The sequence below is a fragment of the Carlito syrichta genome, unplaced genomic scaffold (assembly GCF_000164805.1).
Source record: "Carlito syrichta isolate Samal-C Ts95f unplaced genomic scaffold, Tarsius_syrichta-2.0.1 Scaffold315432, whole genome shotgun sequence".
In the NCBI taxonomy this organism is placed as follows: Eukaryota; Metazoa; Chordata; class Mammalia; order Primates; family Tarsiidae; genus Carlito; species Carlito syrichta.
Window position 1 is genome coordinate 119,215 of NW_007259528.1, and position 17,857 is coordinate 137,071.

The following is a 17,857-nucleotide window of genomic DNA, read 5'->3' on the forward strand; positions in this document are numbered from 1 at the left end:
GCCTGGGTTACAGGTATAAGCCACTACACCTGGTATAGTCTAAAGTGTTTTATATATATGTACTTATGTGTGTGGCTGTTGCATGGACAATAGACTATGATCACAGAGTCCAGGTAAAACATGTTGATGACTTTGACCTGGTGGGAGCCATGAAGAGAGTGAATTGGATGTGAGGTGTGAGAGACTTGGCAGTAAATAATGAATGCCAGACTTGATTGATTGCTTAACCTTCTTGAGCCACAATTTTCTCAGTAATAAAGCAAGAAATATTATCTATTTAGTAAGGTTATTAAAAGAATTAGAGATACTCTATAGAAATAATTAGTACTACAATGTACTGAATTAGTATATTAATGCACAAAGCACCACTGGAGGCTTGAAAAACAAAATTCATATTTACCAGAACCTAATCACTGCTGAAAAATCGAAAAAAATTGATTACTCTGCAAAACTGAGGGCCAGGTCTCTCCATATGACGCCTTTACTAAAACCGGTAACATATACAGTAAAACTAGAATTACACTAATAAAATAGCAATATTTTCCTTTGTAGCAGTAAATTTTTAGCAATTCTACTTTGTCATGCTGTATTACCATCCTTTATCTGCTCAACTATTCCCAGCTCTAGGTTGAATGGGGTAGAGAGAGAGGTCACCACACAGTCGTGTGCTTTGTGTTGTAATAACACTGCAGGAGACCTAAAGCCTGATGCCAAGGCAGGAAGAGGTCTTAGAGAGGACTTCCTGTAGTATACTGACACCTGAACAGCAAAAGGAAAACATAAAGGAGTTAGTCAGGCAAGGAGTAGGGAAAGGATTCTAGTAAGAAGTAATATTTGCAAAGATGTGAAGAGAATATGGTGCATAATGGATGTTCAATAAACTATTTTTGAATAAAAAAAGATAAATAACTTTTTTTAAATAAAAAAGATTTTTGACTATAATAAAAGATAATTCTTATCGAATGTTGTTTACCAAACACTGTGTGCCCGGTGATTTACAAGCATAATTTTATTCTACAACCCTATGAGTTGGATATCATTCTCATTTATCTTTACATTTAGTTAAACTGAGGCAAACGGAGATTAAATAACTTGCCCTGAGGAAATGCAGCATGTGGTAAAATCCAGAATAAGACCCAGGACTATAATTTCAGGATCTAGAAGTCCTTGTTGTTGAAACAGTTGAGGCTCACTGGTATAAATCTCAAACATAACTCATAATAATTTGGTACTTCTGAGTAAATTAAGGAATTTCCAAGATACTATTAGAAAACCATTACATGCAAGTAATGACAGTATTCTACACATGAAATTGTTGTCATTTCCAATGAAAAAGGGTAGTAATGTGATGACAATATATTTCAGGGGAACGTGTTCAAGGAATTTAGAATTTTAGTGTATCTTCAGCAGCATAAAGCTAGAATGAATATTGTTTCTGTGCAAGAATGTTATTTTTAAAGATAGAAATATTCCTGAAGTGAGGAAGAGTAAATTAGAAAATCATAAGTCAGTCACTAAACCTCTTTGCCCACTTTTCTGGTTCATTGGCACTTATATTCCTATCTGTAAATTATATATTAACATCCTGATTTATAAGTATTTCGACATAATATAATTTGAGTGTCTTACATAAATCAATCTGAGTAATCCAGAGTTTTTAATAATCAAATTTCTGACCCTTGAATCTGAGGCACCGACCTTGGAAAATTTGGAAAGAAGAGGAAGGGAAACTTACTTTCTTGTATCCACTATTGTCCTACATTCTTTTCTCAACAGCGGTTACAATGATCCTGGTAAAATGTACATCACTCCTTTCTCAAAATCCTCCAAAGACTTCCGGCCTGGGCCTTCAAGATGATGTTCAAAGCCCCATTTGAATTGAACCTGGGCGAGGCCAGTCCAGCGCCCTACGCTTGGCTTCTCCGCTTCCGACCCGGTCTGGACCGTTGGGAGGTCGCGTGTCTCGGTGACACCTCGCGCCGGCCTGCTCTGAGTTGCGTCCTGATTCACCAGTTTCGTGGGGGGAGACTTGGGACTGTACGTTCTCTCCCGGTCTTTCCCCTCAAACTCCTCAAAGGCCAGGCTGGGGTTTCTCACCCCAGTTCTAACTTCAAGTACTGGTTAGGGCTGCCAGCTCGGGGAGATCTCCTACAAGATGATGAATTTCTGCAGGACTTCTTAATCTTTAAGGTGAGAGGGAGTCCTCTGGCCTCAGGAAGAAGCCTGTGGATCCTTTTTCAAAATTACATTTATTAAAGCATTAAAAAAATGCATAGGATTACAGAGAAAAGCAATTATACTACAAAAATTATCAATTAAAATAATTTGCGATAGAGTAATATGTGTGCTTCTCATAACATATTAAATATTATACATTGAGACCCATCTTATGACTGCCTTCATTTGAAAATAGTATTGGATATTTGTAACAACTGTATTGTAATACAAAAATACATGATTTTTCTTGGTGATGAAGCCATGGGTACTTCTCTTTAGACTTTAATTTGTTGTCAACATTTATAAGTAAAGGAAATGTTAAATTTCTGTTAGAGGGGAACATTTATAAGTGAAGGAAATATTACATTTCAGTTTAAAGATGTAAAAAAAAAATTTCCCCATCCAACTTCCCTAGTCCTCAAGTTAAGAAACTGTGCAAACATGTTTAATGCAGTGTATGGCACATTGAAAACCCTTCGTAAATGTAGAGATTAGTAATTTTATTAGTACTTTTTTTTTATTTTTGAGTTGGAGCCTCACTCTGTCGCCCAGGCTGGATGGAGTACAGTGGCATGCTTACGGCCACTACAGCCTTAAACTGCTGGGCTCTGGCAATCCTCTTGCCTCAGCCTTCAAAGTAGCAGGAACTACAGGCATGTGCCACCATACCTGGCTAATTTTTTTATTTATTGTAGAGATGAGGTCTCGCCAAGTTGCCCAGACAATCCTCTCACTTCATCCTCCCAAAGTGCTAGGATTATAGGAGTAAACCACTGCACCCCGCCTTTAGTAGTACTTTTATTACAACTGCTAAAATTTATTTGATAGAGTTATAATAATTGCATGACGTCTTGAGAGTTAAAGACTTTAAGACTGTCCCACGTGCAACATCAGAATGCTGTACTCATACTACTCTGCCTTGTTTAGGGGACAATAAATTTCAACCATCAACTCTGAGGGGTACTCCTGGTTTCATCTAGTAAAAGTTGCTCCTGTAAGTTGTCAGGAGCTATGTTGAGCAAGGGGATGAGGGTGCAAAGATAAATCAGAGTTCAGCCCTGTAATTTAGTCAATTAGACATTAGTGCTAAAATACTGCTGTCCATGCACTCCAGCTGTGGTATAAGGAAGGGTAGTCAACCTGGTGTATGTGGGGAGTAACAAAGTGAGAAGATAGGGGAAGCACGAGGGAGGAAAACATACTTTTAAAGATTAGTTCCTTGATTTATTCAACAAATATTTATAGAGCTTCAATTGTATGTCAAGGCAATAGGATAGGTCCAAGGGCCTTGACCTCACTAGAAAGGAGATGCATTCAGCTCCAGCAAAGGAGGAAAAGCTCTTCCATCTGAAGAAAGAGTAGCAAAAAAGCAAATGTGAAAAGGTCCAGGATTTGCCTTTGTTTTCTAAACCACACATCTGTGTAAGGAAAGACTTAAGGGGATTTTTGCACAAAGGATTTAGCTCTAAGCATAATCTTAATTTTTTTTTTTTTTTTTTTTGAGTTGGAGTCTCACTCTGTCGCCCAGACTGGAGTGCAGTGGCTGCTTCCGGCCACCGAGCCTCGACCTGCTGGGCTCCGGCGATCCTTCCACCTCAGCCTTCCCAGTAGCTGGAATTACAGGCATGCGCTACCACGCCCGGCTGATTTTTTTGATTTATTGTAGAGATGAGGTCTCGCTGCCCAGGCGGGTCTCGAACCCGCGGGCTCAGGCAATCCACTCACCTCAGCCTCCCAAAGGCGCGGGATTACAGGCTGAGCCACCGAGCCCGGCTAGCATAATCTTTGATGGGAAGAACTCCTAGAAATGCTCATCTCTTTCCACAGACCTGGCAGCCACAAGTTAATTTAGATGAAGCATAAAAGCCAAGAAGAGGGAATACGTGGCGGCTCTCATCTGGGCTGCTTCTTGGTTTCATTTCTCCCAACTCAGCTTTCCCACCCCAGGCCTTCTGAGATGCTGCCACTGCTGTTATCACCACTTCAGCCATGATGTCCTTAACAGACACCCAGAAAAGAGGAATGGGATTAACAGGATTGAAGTGTTTGTCCTGTTCTTTGGAATGATTCTCTTTTTTGACAAAGCACTACTGGCTACTGGAAATGTTTTATTTGGACTGGCTTGGCTTTTGTAGTTGGTTTAGAAAGAACATTCAGGTACTTTTTTCAAAAGTGTAAAATGAAAGTCACAGGAATTTTCCTGAGTGATGTATTTCTCCTTATTGGGTGGCCTTTGATAGGCATGATCTTCAAAATTTATGAATTTTTAAATCTTGTTCAGGGCCTTGTTGCCAGTGGTCGTTGGCTTTATTAAAAGAGTGATAGTCCTTGGATCTCTCTTAAATTTACCTGGAATTAGATCATTTGTAGATAAAGTTGAAGAAAGCAACAATATGGTATAACAACAAGTGAATTTGAAGACTCATTGAAAGTATTGTATTATTAAAGTCATTTGAAGAATATTCAGCACAAAATTAAATGACATGAAATGGCTTGTAATGTTGTTTACAGAAGTTTAAAATGTATAGGCTACAAAGTATCAGCAGCAATTAGCAAAGGAGCAATGATCACTTGACTAGAAGCTTCAAGTCAATTGATCTAAGTCAACAAACAAACTGAGGGAGTTGTAATTCATGTTACAATGTGTATTGAAACTCTTGAAAGCTCTTTGTATTGCTTTTCTAAAATGTGAGAAACACAGTCATCCTTAGAGAATTGTAGTGCCTGCTTCTTTTCTTTTCATGCTGAAGGCTCAGGAGTACTCCCAGGCATTTGCTTTTTAGAAACGTCCACTGCAGTGACTAAAATATTTCCAGTTGCACTGTGTCTCTGAAAGTGATGGATGAATTTGATTGAATTATGTCATTTTAATGTATTAAAACCAAGGAAAACCTTGTCTGGCTGTATGAATCACTTTTTTTTGTAAATCTGACTAACATAAAACTTTTGTGTTTCTTTTGAGTCCCCCCAAAAAAGCAGCAAATAAGAGGGTTGTGGAAAAATTTACCATCAGAAGCAAAGCCTGTTCAGCAAGGGCCTTCTTTCTTGTGCAAAGGATTTTGGATTTTATCCTGTTAGTCTTGAAAATCTTAGGCCTGGAGAACAGACTGATGAGATTTGAATTTAACAAGAACTTCTGTGTCAGTTAGCCTTTGAGTGTTCATTAGAAAGGGAACATTGAAAGTGGAGGGTTCCTGACTAAATATATTCAAGCCTTGAAATCAGGACTTTGAGAGGATGAGATGGAAGAGCTGGCCATTTTGCTAAATAAGACAATTTGCCATAGCTCCTCCCACCAAGAGATGGCAAGAGCATTTGGATGATGGGACGGGAGCAGAAAAGGAAAGATTTTCACAAACTTCCCTGCACTCTTTTTCTTTGAAATAGTTAAAAGGTAGACTTGAAGATTGAATATGGTCGGATAGTAAGGAGCAGGAAGGAGTCTGGAAGGACACCCAAATTTCTGGCTTTGAAATTTATGTGGATGGTTGTGTTACTAGCCAAGGTAAGAAATACACAAGAAGGAAGAGGAGCGAAGGGGAGATTGACACGTGTCAAGAACTGGGAAAGGTCTGAGATTTTACCCAACTTGCAAACTTACAAGTTAGCCAGTCACAGTTTCTCAAATGCTGGTACAATTCATGAAGTTCCTGCATCAGAGATAAAGGACAGTTAATTATTCACAGTAATAGCAATAGTCAGATTATAGTACTTTTTCTCTGGTTCTCCAGTTCCAATTTCCAGAGGGCAATATGACACCTAAACTTGTAGTGAGTTGTATTACAGGAGAGGAACCCCAAATTTGGGGATGCCAGTTCTTATATAGCGAATAGTAAGAATGCATGCCAATTGCTATGGAGACATTATCTCTATTCTCCAAGGCTGTTTGATATATAAACATCCCTGAAAAGATAATCTTGAACAAACCACTGTCAGTGCCTTAATAGGAAGACATGCAGAAATGTGAGAGACCCATGGAGAATTATCACCCAACAATTAATTTTGTTTTTGGTATTTGAAGATATCCAGGCTAATGAAGACAAATGGACATAAAGGTTTAGAGATCACAAGAGTGGTGAAGTGTGGAAATATGATGTCTATTAATTTAATCCAGTGTCATTTAATGGATGTCTACTATATAATTGCCTCCTCGAATTGAAGTAATCTTAGCAAATCTGTCAAGCAACCAATTGTAGGCTGCTGGATTCTTACTGCTGAAATACATATAACAATCAGCAAAATAGGACTGGAGTTTCTGTCCACTAAGATCCAAGCTGCAAAACATAAAAGTTCAAGTGGTTGTCTTCATCTCTAACTTCCTTAAAGACTATGAAAAGAGGGGAAGAAGCGGAGTCTTTTCACTCTCATCTAGCTACACATACTGACATATAGATAAATACTTAATCCTCTCAAGCACTGTAGTGGCTCAACATTTAGTATTTTACCACTTGGCATACTCTCTGAGACTACGATGTCTTTTAGTACTAATATTCAATTTTGTTATCCTCTCCCACCTTTTATTTTTAAAGGGTTGTAAGAGACACCCTGCCATATTTAATTGAAGTTAGTGAAGCTTCCTTCCTTTTTTTGGATACAGAATTCTAAGCATTGTAAAGCAATAAATTAGATAAATTATACAACTTAAGTGGACTTCAGTAGCCCTTATAGATGGGAAAAACTTTCATCTATAGCTGTGTGGGCTTACCAAAGTTGTGAAATTATGAGCACTTGAGATATTTCTTGTGTATCTCTAATAGCAATAGTAATTACATTGGGTTGCATTTTCTGCAGTATTTTTCTTGCTATAAAATGCTAAACTCTCTGAGGATTAAGCTGAAGACCCACAGATTATGAGGCTGACATGCTGCCTCTTGTGCTAAGGAGGCAACTGTTAGGAGGTATCCTCTGTCCTCCTCCCCGGAAGTTTTGTTCACTTGTTTTTTGTTTTGTTTTGATTTTTGTTTGCTTTTTTAAGAGATTGCATCTTGCTCTGTTGCCCAGATTGGAGTGCAGTGGTGAAATATTGGCTTATTGCAGCCTCAGACTCCTGACCTCCCTATCTAGGCAATCTCCCTATCTTGGCCTCCCAAAGTTGTGTGATTACAGGCTTGAGCCACTGCACCTAACCCAATTTTTAATAGCAAGAAAACTCTAATTTTTCTGTTATCCTTTGGATCTGCTAGACTAAAGTTTCTGCTTTGGGCAATTACAAAATGAAATCCAATCAAGGGCTACCACATTTTCTTTTCTTCAGTGGCTTCTAGCAGGTCAGAGACAACATTGGTAACTGAGTGCTTAGGTGACTTGAGGCTTTGGGTCAATCTACGTGAGAGGACTGGGGTTTAGGAAAAAGGGCAAAGTAGGCAGGTCACCTAGTACAGCACACACTGCCCTGCCCTACATGTGATACTTTATGATTTACTCTACAGGTCAGTGTTTCCCGATGATGATGTTGTAAAGATAATTAGAAAACAGTGTGTGTGATAAGAGTAAGGCATCCTTCGTGTAACTTTTGTTTTTATTACATGTGTATGGCTGGGTGGAGGTGCAAACTAAACTTCAAACTATAGATCGTGGCCAAAAAAATTTGAAAGCCACTGCCACTAGGCCCAATTTCTGAGTAACACATAGTTTACCCCAGCATCCTCAGAGCTGAGCAAAGCAGGGTACCCCTAATGGAGCACACTAATGGAGAAAAGAGGGAGCTGTTCTACTCCACAACCTCTCGCTTTTCAGGAAAGAGTTTAACTTTTGACAACTTGTGACCATTGCTGCTGAAACGTTTACTCCTGTTCTAGCTTTTTTGGCTCCCTTTCTATTTTCCAAACATTTCCTAGGTTATAGGACCTATGTCCCGCTCAGGATTCCCTCATTTATTTAAGGTAATCAGTCGATGTCTTGATCCCGCCTTCCTCCCTCTTACTGCAGATGCTCCCACCTTATCTGTGGTTTCACTTTCCACTGTTTCAGTTATTAACAGCAATCCGAAAATAGCAAATGGAAAATCCCAGTAATAAAAAAATTCATAAATTTCAAATAGCTCCTCGTTCTCAGTAGCGTGATGAAATTTTTTTTCTGCTGGGAGATCTCTTTGTGCGTCATCTCCTAGTTGAATACGCTCCCCACTGGTCACTTAACAGCCATTTTGGTTATCAGATTTTTTAAAACCATGATGTACAATATACTCGGATATAGAGGGTTTAGTACTATCTGAGGTTTCAGGCATCCACTAGGGGTCTTGGAACACATCCCCCGCGGAAGAGAGAAAACTACTGTACTCACTAGGATAAAAGTGAAGGAACGGCACCAGAACAGGGACGTGAAACCTGGGCCCTCCGATTAAAAATCAAAGTCTCTTCCAGTTGAGCTACTTGGGTTCGCACAAAACATCCAAACAACGCCAACTCTGGTTTATTTATCTATATTCTTGAACTAGAAAGCGATTTTAGAAGTTTCAGCTGAGATTCCAGTAAAGAGCAGGTCATGTAAAAATACTTGTTAATAACTTAATTACCATAAAAATTCAGCCACAACCGGGGTCTGCTTTAAAACCGAGGTCTAGCCATATTACATTAATTCTAGCATTCTCACCCACATCCTCCCTCCCTTTCTCACTCTCTCCTTCCCTTCCTTCCTCTATCTCTGATAAACGCTATGTATATTGATACTATATATCTATATGATATACAGATAAATATTATACTATACTATACTATACTATACTATACCATACTAAATTCAGTCCAGTCAAGATCTAACAGAATGTTCGCCTTCCTTGGCTTTCCAGATAAGTATCTCAAATAATCCACACTTGGACCCAAGCAAAACACTTAAAAGTAACCTGATCCGATCTGGTGCTCGTAAGGGAGTAATCAAATCATCTTTTCGGCGACATACTTTGGGCACTTGAATGTGAAACGAAGGGCACAGGGAGCTGTTGATTTAGTACTGTTTAGTTTCTTTGAAAAAAAAGGAAAGAGAAAATAAATAAGTATTTAAAGAAGGGTCCTGCTATCCTTTTTCTTGTCAGGTTTCCAGGTAGTCCTATCCCTGAGTCACTAGGTTAAGTATTTGGCAAGTGTCTGATGGCTGAAAGGTTTTCTATATTTGGAAAGCCGGTGAATGCTGCCCATTAATTGTCTCAGAATTTTATCAGATAAATAAAAGTGAATTTGTTTCAGCATTCAGCAAACCTCAAATTTCACGAAGGATGAGGAGGGGGTGGAGGGATGGGAATCTGTTTTAAAGAACTAGGGAGAGCTACAGAAGAGGGCGTGCCAGGACTGGGGATGTAGCTCAGTGGTAGAGCGCATGCTTCGCATGTATGAGGCCCCGGGTTCGATCCCCGGCATCTCCAGGTGGTTTTTACCTGCCCAGTGTAGTCAGATACTGTTTTTTTAAATGTTCACTTCATTTTTGTCCTAGGGTGTTCTTTTAGCCACTGCATGTAGCAAGGGGAACAGAATTGCTTTGAGACATTCTGAGACATCTTTATCTGCGACAAATGGAATCGGGAACATAAAAAATACGCTCAGTGATGACAGAAAAGGAGCAACCTGGAAATTGTCTGGAACCCATTAATAAATCACTATTTGTAGCATGTGACTGACCTTTAGGGCAGAAACGATCTTGGCTTGAGGACAGGGAAAGGAGAGGACGGGGTATCGTTAATTCCGTGAGTCATAGAATGAAAAAAAAAAAAGGACAAATATCGGAAAAGGATGAAAAATCAACTCTGTGAAAGAATGTGGTGACTCAGACACATCACTTTCCAGTAAAGAAACTCTGAGAGAGAACAATTTCTTGTTATAGTTTAGGAAACCTCATAACCGCAGGTGGCCGGTTAGCTCAGTTGGTTAGAGCGTGGTGCTAATAACGCCAAGGTCGCGGGTTCGATCCCCGTACGGGCCAGTGTGTTTTCTCAATTTTGACTAAACTTGGCAATTTTTCCATAGAGAAAGAAAAACAAATTACCCGAAATCTGTCTTGTTGTTACAAAGACACAGAGCAGAGGACTGTTAAACCACTGCAAGCAACACCTCACCAGAAGGACAGTGTCCTAGGACATTCCAGAGGTTCCATCATTCTTTTAAGTCAGAGTGCTCACAAAGTTTGCGCTAGACAAACAGAAAGGGAGCAGAACCCCTTAGGAGTTAGAAAGAAAAAGTGTTACCATTTTGTTTAGTGACCAAACACTGCTCTCGAAACAGTTTGAAAACAGTTAAGTCTTCAGCTACTGAAATGTGGGGCAAGAATGTGAAGGTACTGTTCATTATCTCCCATTATCCAGTTAAGGGTCCCTACTTGGGGAGATCACCACACATCAAGGCAGGAATTCCATCTCAAGAGAAACATTTTTCTTGTTACTTGATTTCTCAAGTAAGAAAAAACTCAGCCCTTTTCCAGAATCTACCTTAACCTCTGTCAACTACCTGTTGGTCCAGGTTGGCCACAGCCAGAAATTCCTCTGCTCAGCCCATTTCTTGATGATATATATCACACACACACACCCCCGTTACTTGTACAGCTAATTTCCTCTATTTATTCACGACCTCACAGCTGTATATTTCTGTTCAGCGCATTTTCCCCTGTTTTACTATTTTCCGTAGAAAATGTTGAAGTCAAGCCACAACTCCACGTAGACTTTGAGAACGTGCAAGCGGGCATTCGGTGTAGCCCCACACTTAACACCCTTAGTTGAGTTCAGTCGCTTGTTAAAAAAGAAGGCGTATTGGACGTCGCCTCCGGCGACCTTGACTTAGCAGATTTGAGAAAGAACCTGAATTTCTTTATTTTAAACCATCGCCACGGTTGTGTTTCTTACAAAGTGTAGGTCAACCGACCTCTGAGAAACGAAACTTTCTATAGTCTTAGGACTGAATTGTGGAAAAACCTAGGAAAATTCTGAGCGATGTTGATATATACTTATATAAACATAAATTACAGGTATTAAAGGTAATATCAGTTATGGTTGCACACATCCACATATGCAACAGCTTTTCAAAAGGAATTTGATAACTATTTAAAATATCAAAACTGCCAGAAAACTAAGTGGCTCGTTGGTCTAGGGGTATGATTCTCGCTTAGGGTGCGAGAGGTCCCGGGTTCAAATCCCGGACGAGCCCAGGTTTTCTTGCCCTAAAGGCTCCCTTTGAAACATAATTTGAATGTAACATGGCAAATTAAATCGCACATTCAGTCAAACTCCGATGCCTTCACGTAAAAACGCGTGGTGTTGTTTTGTACACTTGCTCCCAATAAGTGAGTTGAAATCTCTAATTAAAGTACAGAATAGCAGTTTTAGATTTTGGCTTTTCTTTAGTTTTCCATTTGCTTTAAAGTGACTTTTGCAAAGGCAAATTTTCCAGATCTTGAAGTTCAGACTCCACGTTTGTGGTTTATATGAAATGTGTTAGGAGTACAATGGTCACATCTTAATTCAATGTCATTTATCATTCATTCAGCACATCAAAGATGGATAGAAATGGAAAGATCAAGCGTGAACTATAGAGTTACAGTGTTATGAACCTTTACATGTTAAGTCAACCTTCCTCTTTGGCTTTCCTTGTTAGTACAGCGTCAAGTACTCCCTTCATGCATATCAGGGTTTTCTGCTTTTCTGGACAAGGAGCACTTTTTCTTTTCTCCTGGAGTGTTAGTACACTCATTAAGCAGATGATTTTTTAGTATCTATTGTGTTCAATTCACTTTTGCGGTTGGTGGTAAACACAACATATAAAAAGTCACTGAAACCTATATTCCAGTGGTTGTCAGATACTTTATATTAAAATATAATTGCAACACTTTCTCCTTTTCAGTGTGTGCCGTGATTATGGAGGACAATGAATGAACAAACTTAAGGGTCTTAAAGAGGAGGGAGAACATCGCAGACTTTTTCTTCAGGGCCACCATTCCCACATAGCGTGGCACGAGGGAAAAGAGTTGACCGGTTAATGAGAGCAAGAGAGAAAGACCTCAATGGGCCGGAAAGGGCCCAGCATAGTATCTGGCCTTGAGGACCTCAGGACTATTCTTGGAGCCATGGTGACAACCGGGTCTGAAGCTTTGGTAGTGCCGACGTTGGGAATCACTCTTGTAGGCATCCAAAGACTCTGACTCTTAGGCCTTGGAAACATTTTATGGTCAATCCATATACATTAATGAGACTGGGGGAATGAAGACATATAGAGACAGTGGGTGGAATTAATGTTAATGACTTTGGGTAACGTTTACATTGTTTGAGTATTGTTTCATGTTATCTATAAAATGAAAATAAACAAGCAGATAAAATCCAGAACTTTACATTTCCCAGTCTTACCAAAAAATAAAAAATTAAAAAAATATATATATTCTCCTAAATCACTGAGGAAAGTGGTTGTGTCAAATTCATGTCTAGCTCAGTTGATAGAGTGGGAGTCTCTTAATCTTAGGATTGTGGGTTTGTGCCCCCACATTGGGCAGTTTGGCTTCTAACTCACCAAACTGTTTTTCAAACTTGTTATTTACACCTTCTTACTGCCCAATAATCTCCAAAATAAAGTTCCTCATGGTTGTCACTGCTGTCAAGAAAAAGGCTTAAAAAAAAAGACAGACAGAAAGACAGAAAGAAAGAAAGAAAGAAAGAAAGAAAGAAAGAAAGAAAGAAAGAAAGAAAAGCAAGAAAGCAAGAAAACAAGCAAGCAAGCTGGTTTCTCTGAAGTACAGAATCATAGACTCGCGGTGAGCGGCTATAACTTACTGACTTGATTGACCTATTCAAGCCCTCTCTGTAACTCTTGCAAGAATTTAGTCTCAGTGCTCCCTGGCGGGTATGAATTTATTTGACCAATTAGAGATTTTGTAAAACCAGAGATAACTTGTTAAACGCAGGCTCTGGGCCCGGTGCGGTGGCTCACACCTGTAATCCCAGTACTTTGGGAGGCAGAGGCGAGAGGATTACATGAGCCCAGGGTTCCAGACCAGCCTGGGCAACTTGGTGAGATCTCCTCTCTACAATAAATAAAAAAATTAGCCGGGCGTAGTGGCACGCCTCTGTACTTCCAACTACTTGGAATACTGAAGCAGAAGGATCGCCTGAGCCCAGCATGTTGAGGTTGCACGAATATGCCACTGCACTCCAGCTTGGGCGACAGAGTGAGACTCCAACTCAAAAAAATAAAAATAATAATAAAGAAAAGGTAAAGTCTGCAGATGGAGAAGACAATCCAAGCAAAAGGAAGTTTGATCCGCAGAAGCTAAAAGGAAGCAATGTCCATGGAGAGTTTTGAGAATGGTGACTCCACTTTCAGCCCCAAACAGATGTCATAGGGAAAAAGGGGAGATGAGTTTTGTTACCATACCACTGCCACATACACTCTTTCATTCCTTATCACCCATATCTAAACTCCACAACAGACCTCCTAGTAAATAATAGTTTCCAATATCTTTCTTTCAACCAATTTACAAGAGGTTCCAACTGCCTACACTATAAAACACAAAGATTGTAAGACTTTTTTCTAAGTTCAAACTGCATTTCTACTTTCATCTTCTCTGAACTTTTTACCCTTTAGAAAAAACAAAACAAAAAAACCCTGCCCTTGACGTCTGTTCATCTCATTCCTATTATATACCTTTTTACTCCTTTGACATATTGACCAAGACTTTTTTTAATTTTAATTTTTAATTTTGTAGAGGTGTAGGGGGTAATGTCTCACTATTTTGCCTAGCTAGGCTGGCATTGAATGCCTGGCATCAAGGGATTCTCCTGCATTGGCCTCCCAAAGTACTGGGATTACAAGGCATGAGCCACCACATCCAGCCAACCAAGACTTTTGAAAGATTTTTCTGTTTCCCTGTGAAAATTCCACCATGCATAGCTTCCTTTATCATTCCTTTGAGTCCTTCATAGGTTTTCTATGTGTTTATTGCCAAAACATCCATGACTATCAGTAGAGAATGCACACCATATACCTACCTCTTCATTGATTTTAAAAGCCCATTAACCACACACCTGCTACTCGCTTCACTAATATTGTTCTAATCTTCTTGTCAGATCTCAGAACAATATAAAGATATATATTTATATAAAGAAATATAAAGAAAATGGTCTAGCTCTGGATCCAAGTTTGGCTGTACGTGTGAATCACTGAAGAACTTCTAAAATTTTAGATTCCTGGACCCTATCTCAGATTTCAAGAATCTGAGTCTCCAATGGTTTAGAAACCATTGCTTTTAAGGTTCTTATGTATTTTGTGGCAGATATACCAAAATTGGCTGTCTTTTCGGTCTAGGATGCCACAGGAAATCAACACCTTATGAAAACATTATGTTTCTAGGTGTAAGTTACTAGCTTTGGGGGTTAAGAAATTTGATGCTGGTGCCTCAGCCTGTAATCCCAGCACTTTGGGAGGCCGAGGAGTGGATTGACTGAGTCCGAGGGTTCGAGACCCACCCGGGCAACTTGGCAAGACCTCATCTCTACAATAAATCAAAAACAAGCCGGGCGTGGTAGCGCGCACCTGTAGTTGCAACTACTCAGAAGACTGAGGCAGAAGGATCGCGGAGCCCAGCAGGTCAAGGCTGCGGGGGCCGGGAGTGTGCCACTGCACTCCAGCCTGGGCGACGGAGTGAGACTCCAACTCAAAAAAAAAACAAAACAAAAGAAGCCTGATGTTTTTTGTTTTCCTGCCATCCTCTCTTCCTCATCTTAGTTTAGGGAAACTCCTGAATGATGAGCTTCTGATTCACATGTTTCATAAATAAATATACACATTTATATAAACATAAACATTTATCCATTCATTCATTTTACATACTTATTGAGAACCACTCACTGGGTGCTAGGCATTGTTTTGGGTGTTGGGAATTTATCAGTGAAAAAACCCAAAATCCGTACCTCTCATATTCTACGGGGGAAGGCAGACCACAAGTAATAAACATAAAAGTAAAATACAAAGAATGTTAGAACATGATTGAAAGTGCTAGGAATGTGTGGGGTGCATGTTGTAGTATTGAATAGAGTACTGGAGTTAAGCCTGGTGGAGGTGACATTTGAGCAAAGACAGTCACAAAGATATTATCAAGAAAAGTTTCTAAGCAAGCCTGGTGTACTAAAGGAAGGGAGGCGGGCAGGGGCAGCGTGGCTGGGGCAGAGGGAGAGGGGGAAGGAGGTCAAAAAGACATGGACACTTCTAGGTTTTGTAAGCACTTCAGATTTAAGTGAGAGATAGGAAATCTGTGAGGGTTCTGAGCAGAAGCGTAACACAATCCAATTTACCTGTTAAAATCTAACTTAGCTTTTAACTTACTCTGGCTGTAGTGTTGAGAACAGACCTTAAGGGGGCAATGATAGAAACAAGGAGACGGGAGGCTTCTGATGACAAAAGATGCCAAGTTAGATCAGATTGGTAGCAGTGAAGGAGAAGAGATACCATTTGGGGATTTATCTGGAAGGCTGACTCAATGGTATCTCCTGTTAGATTTCAACAGGAGTGTGAAGGTCAGAATGCCAACTTTATAAATGTACACCAAGAAATTAAAGTGTTGGGTGGCCCAGTGCATTTTTAAAAATTGCTTGCTCTCAAATTTGTAAAGACCAAATTCATATGAAATGTTCTCTAGTGGGGCCATTGCCTTGCTAAGCTATGGTGCTCTTTGACCTATGGCCAGGCCATGTTTCCTGGCTTTGGCCTCCTCCACCCCCCCTTGGGGAGGAGAATCTCCCCACCCCCAACTTACTTTCTAAATAAACTAATCTAAAAAAAGAAAGAAGGAAGTGTTCTCTAGTGTATAATCAGAGCAAAAGGAGTTAGATGATGGCAATACTTACGTCACCACGAAAACTTTATGTATCAGGTCTGCATCCCACTGAATCTGCCAGAAGCCCTAGAATACGGATATTGCATTAAAAGAATGTCCACCTTTAGCACCCGAAGACACAGTGACAAAGTATCACTCTCCATCCTCTCCCATTCAAACCTCCCTCTTTTCTTTAGCCAGAAACCTTAGTTTATTATTAATATGTCACTTGTTGCATGTTACAACTGTTTTTAAAACATTCCATATTTTACCTACTTACATCAATAGCACCTATGGTTAGGTATAAGCTTTAAACTAGGTGGATTCCCTAGGATTTGGAGGTATTGTTGGCATATATACAATGAAACTGAGAATCGTGAGCAAACATGAAGTAGATGAATTTAACCACAGTAAATTTTCTAAAGAATACATTGAGACTTGAATATTCTCTACATCTGCCTTAAAGCAGACAAGGTGTCTTTGAAATCAATTGATGAACACATTTTTTTTTTTTTAGTTGGAGTCTCACTCTGTCTCCTAGGTTGGAGTGCAGTGGCATGCTCACGGCCATTGCACCCTCGACCTGCTGGGCTCAGATGATCCTTCCACCTCAGCCTTCCAAGTAGCTGGAACTATAGGCATGTGCCACCACACCCAGCTAACTTTTTGATTTATTGTAGAGACGAGATCTCACCAAATTGCCCAGGCTGGTCTCGAATCCCTGGACTCAGGCAATCCTCTCGCCTCTGCCTCCCAAAGTGCTGGGATTAAAGGCATGAGCCACTGTGTCCGGCTGATGAACATTTTTATTAAGTACCTTTTAGTGCTGGATATTTTAAATGAAAACATGAATATGACATAGCCCCTTGCCTTTAAGAAAGCTGCCATCTGTCTATTAGGTGAGTATGACTGATTTAACAAAAATTACAACCACAGCTATACTTTTAAATGTCTGGCATTAGGGAATGAAGATGCTTGGAGTGACAGAAAAATAGATGAATGTGATGAGATTGGATAGTTTAAAAATTACCAGTGTTTTTCTAGTAAAATCTAAGAAACAAAGATGCTATTTTAAAATTTTTTTACCGTTTTTTTTTTAGAGAGAGGGAGAGTCTCTCTCAGTTGCTCAAGCAGGAGTGCAGTGGCAGGATCATGGCTCACTGCAGCCTCAAATTCCTGAGCTCAAGTGATCCTCCCAACTCAGTCTCCCAGGTAGCTAAAATTACAAGTATGTGCCACCAAACTAGGCTAATTTTTATTTTTGTAAAGACAAGATCTGGCTATATTGCCTAGACTGGTCTCCAACTCCTAGACTCAAAGTGATCTTCCTACCTCAGTCTCCTGAGTAGGTGCATGCATGCAACCACACCTGGTTTAAATATACTATATTTGATTCATATGAATATTCTACTTACTACAGAATTATGCAAAAGATAATTACCGAGGATTTACAGATCATATGTTGGGCTATTAATTAGCCCTATGTCTCATTGCAAAACTTGAATTCCCTTTGCTCACCCAGCAACCTCTGTTTAACATTTCAGTTTACCCCACTAAAACAAAAAGTTTCCAAACAAACAAACAAACAAACAACAAGTACAACAAGCAACAACAACATACCTTGGGGAAGAGAAGAATCTTGTCATCAGAGTTGCCACACTATAATATTAAAATTGTCAAATTTTTAGTGAAAAAATATGGGGCATGCAAAGAAACAAAAGTACAATCTATACACAGGGAAGAAAGCAATCAACAGAAACCATCACTATGGGTGTTCAGATGTTGTACTTACTTGACAAAGACTTTAAATCATCTATTCTAAATTATTTAAATATACTCAAAGAGATACAGAAAATCATGCCTG

The 17,857-nt window shown here is 39.6% G+C and overlaps 3 non-coding genes and 1 pseudogene across 3 annotated transcripts; all 4 read left to right on the plus strand.

Moving 5' to 3' along the window:
• The first annotated feature begins 4,206 nt into the window (after positions 1–4,206).
• Positions 4,207–4,619, plus strand: LOC103275397 (annotated as a pseudogene).
• Positions 4,620–9,502: 4,883 nt separating this feature from the next.
• TRNAA-CGC lies at positions 9,503–9,574 on the plus strand. Its single transcript has one exon. It is a non-coding gene; the product is annotated as a tRNA-Ala (tRNA).
• Positions 9,575–10,054: 480 nt separating this feature from the next.
• TRNAI-AAU lies at positions 10,055–10,128 on the plus strand. The gene has a single exon. It is a non-coding gene; the product is annotated as a tRNA-Ile (tRNA).
• Positions 10,129–11,270: 1,142 nt separating this feature from the next.
• On the plus strand, positions 11,271–11,342 carry TRNAP-AGG. The gene has a single exon. It is a non-coding gene; the product is annotated as a tRNA-Pro (tRNA).
• Positions 11,343–17,857: the final 6,515 nt, after the last annotated feature.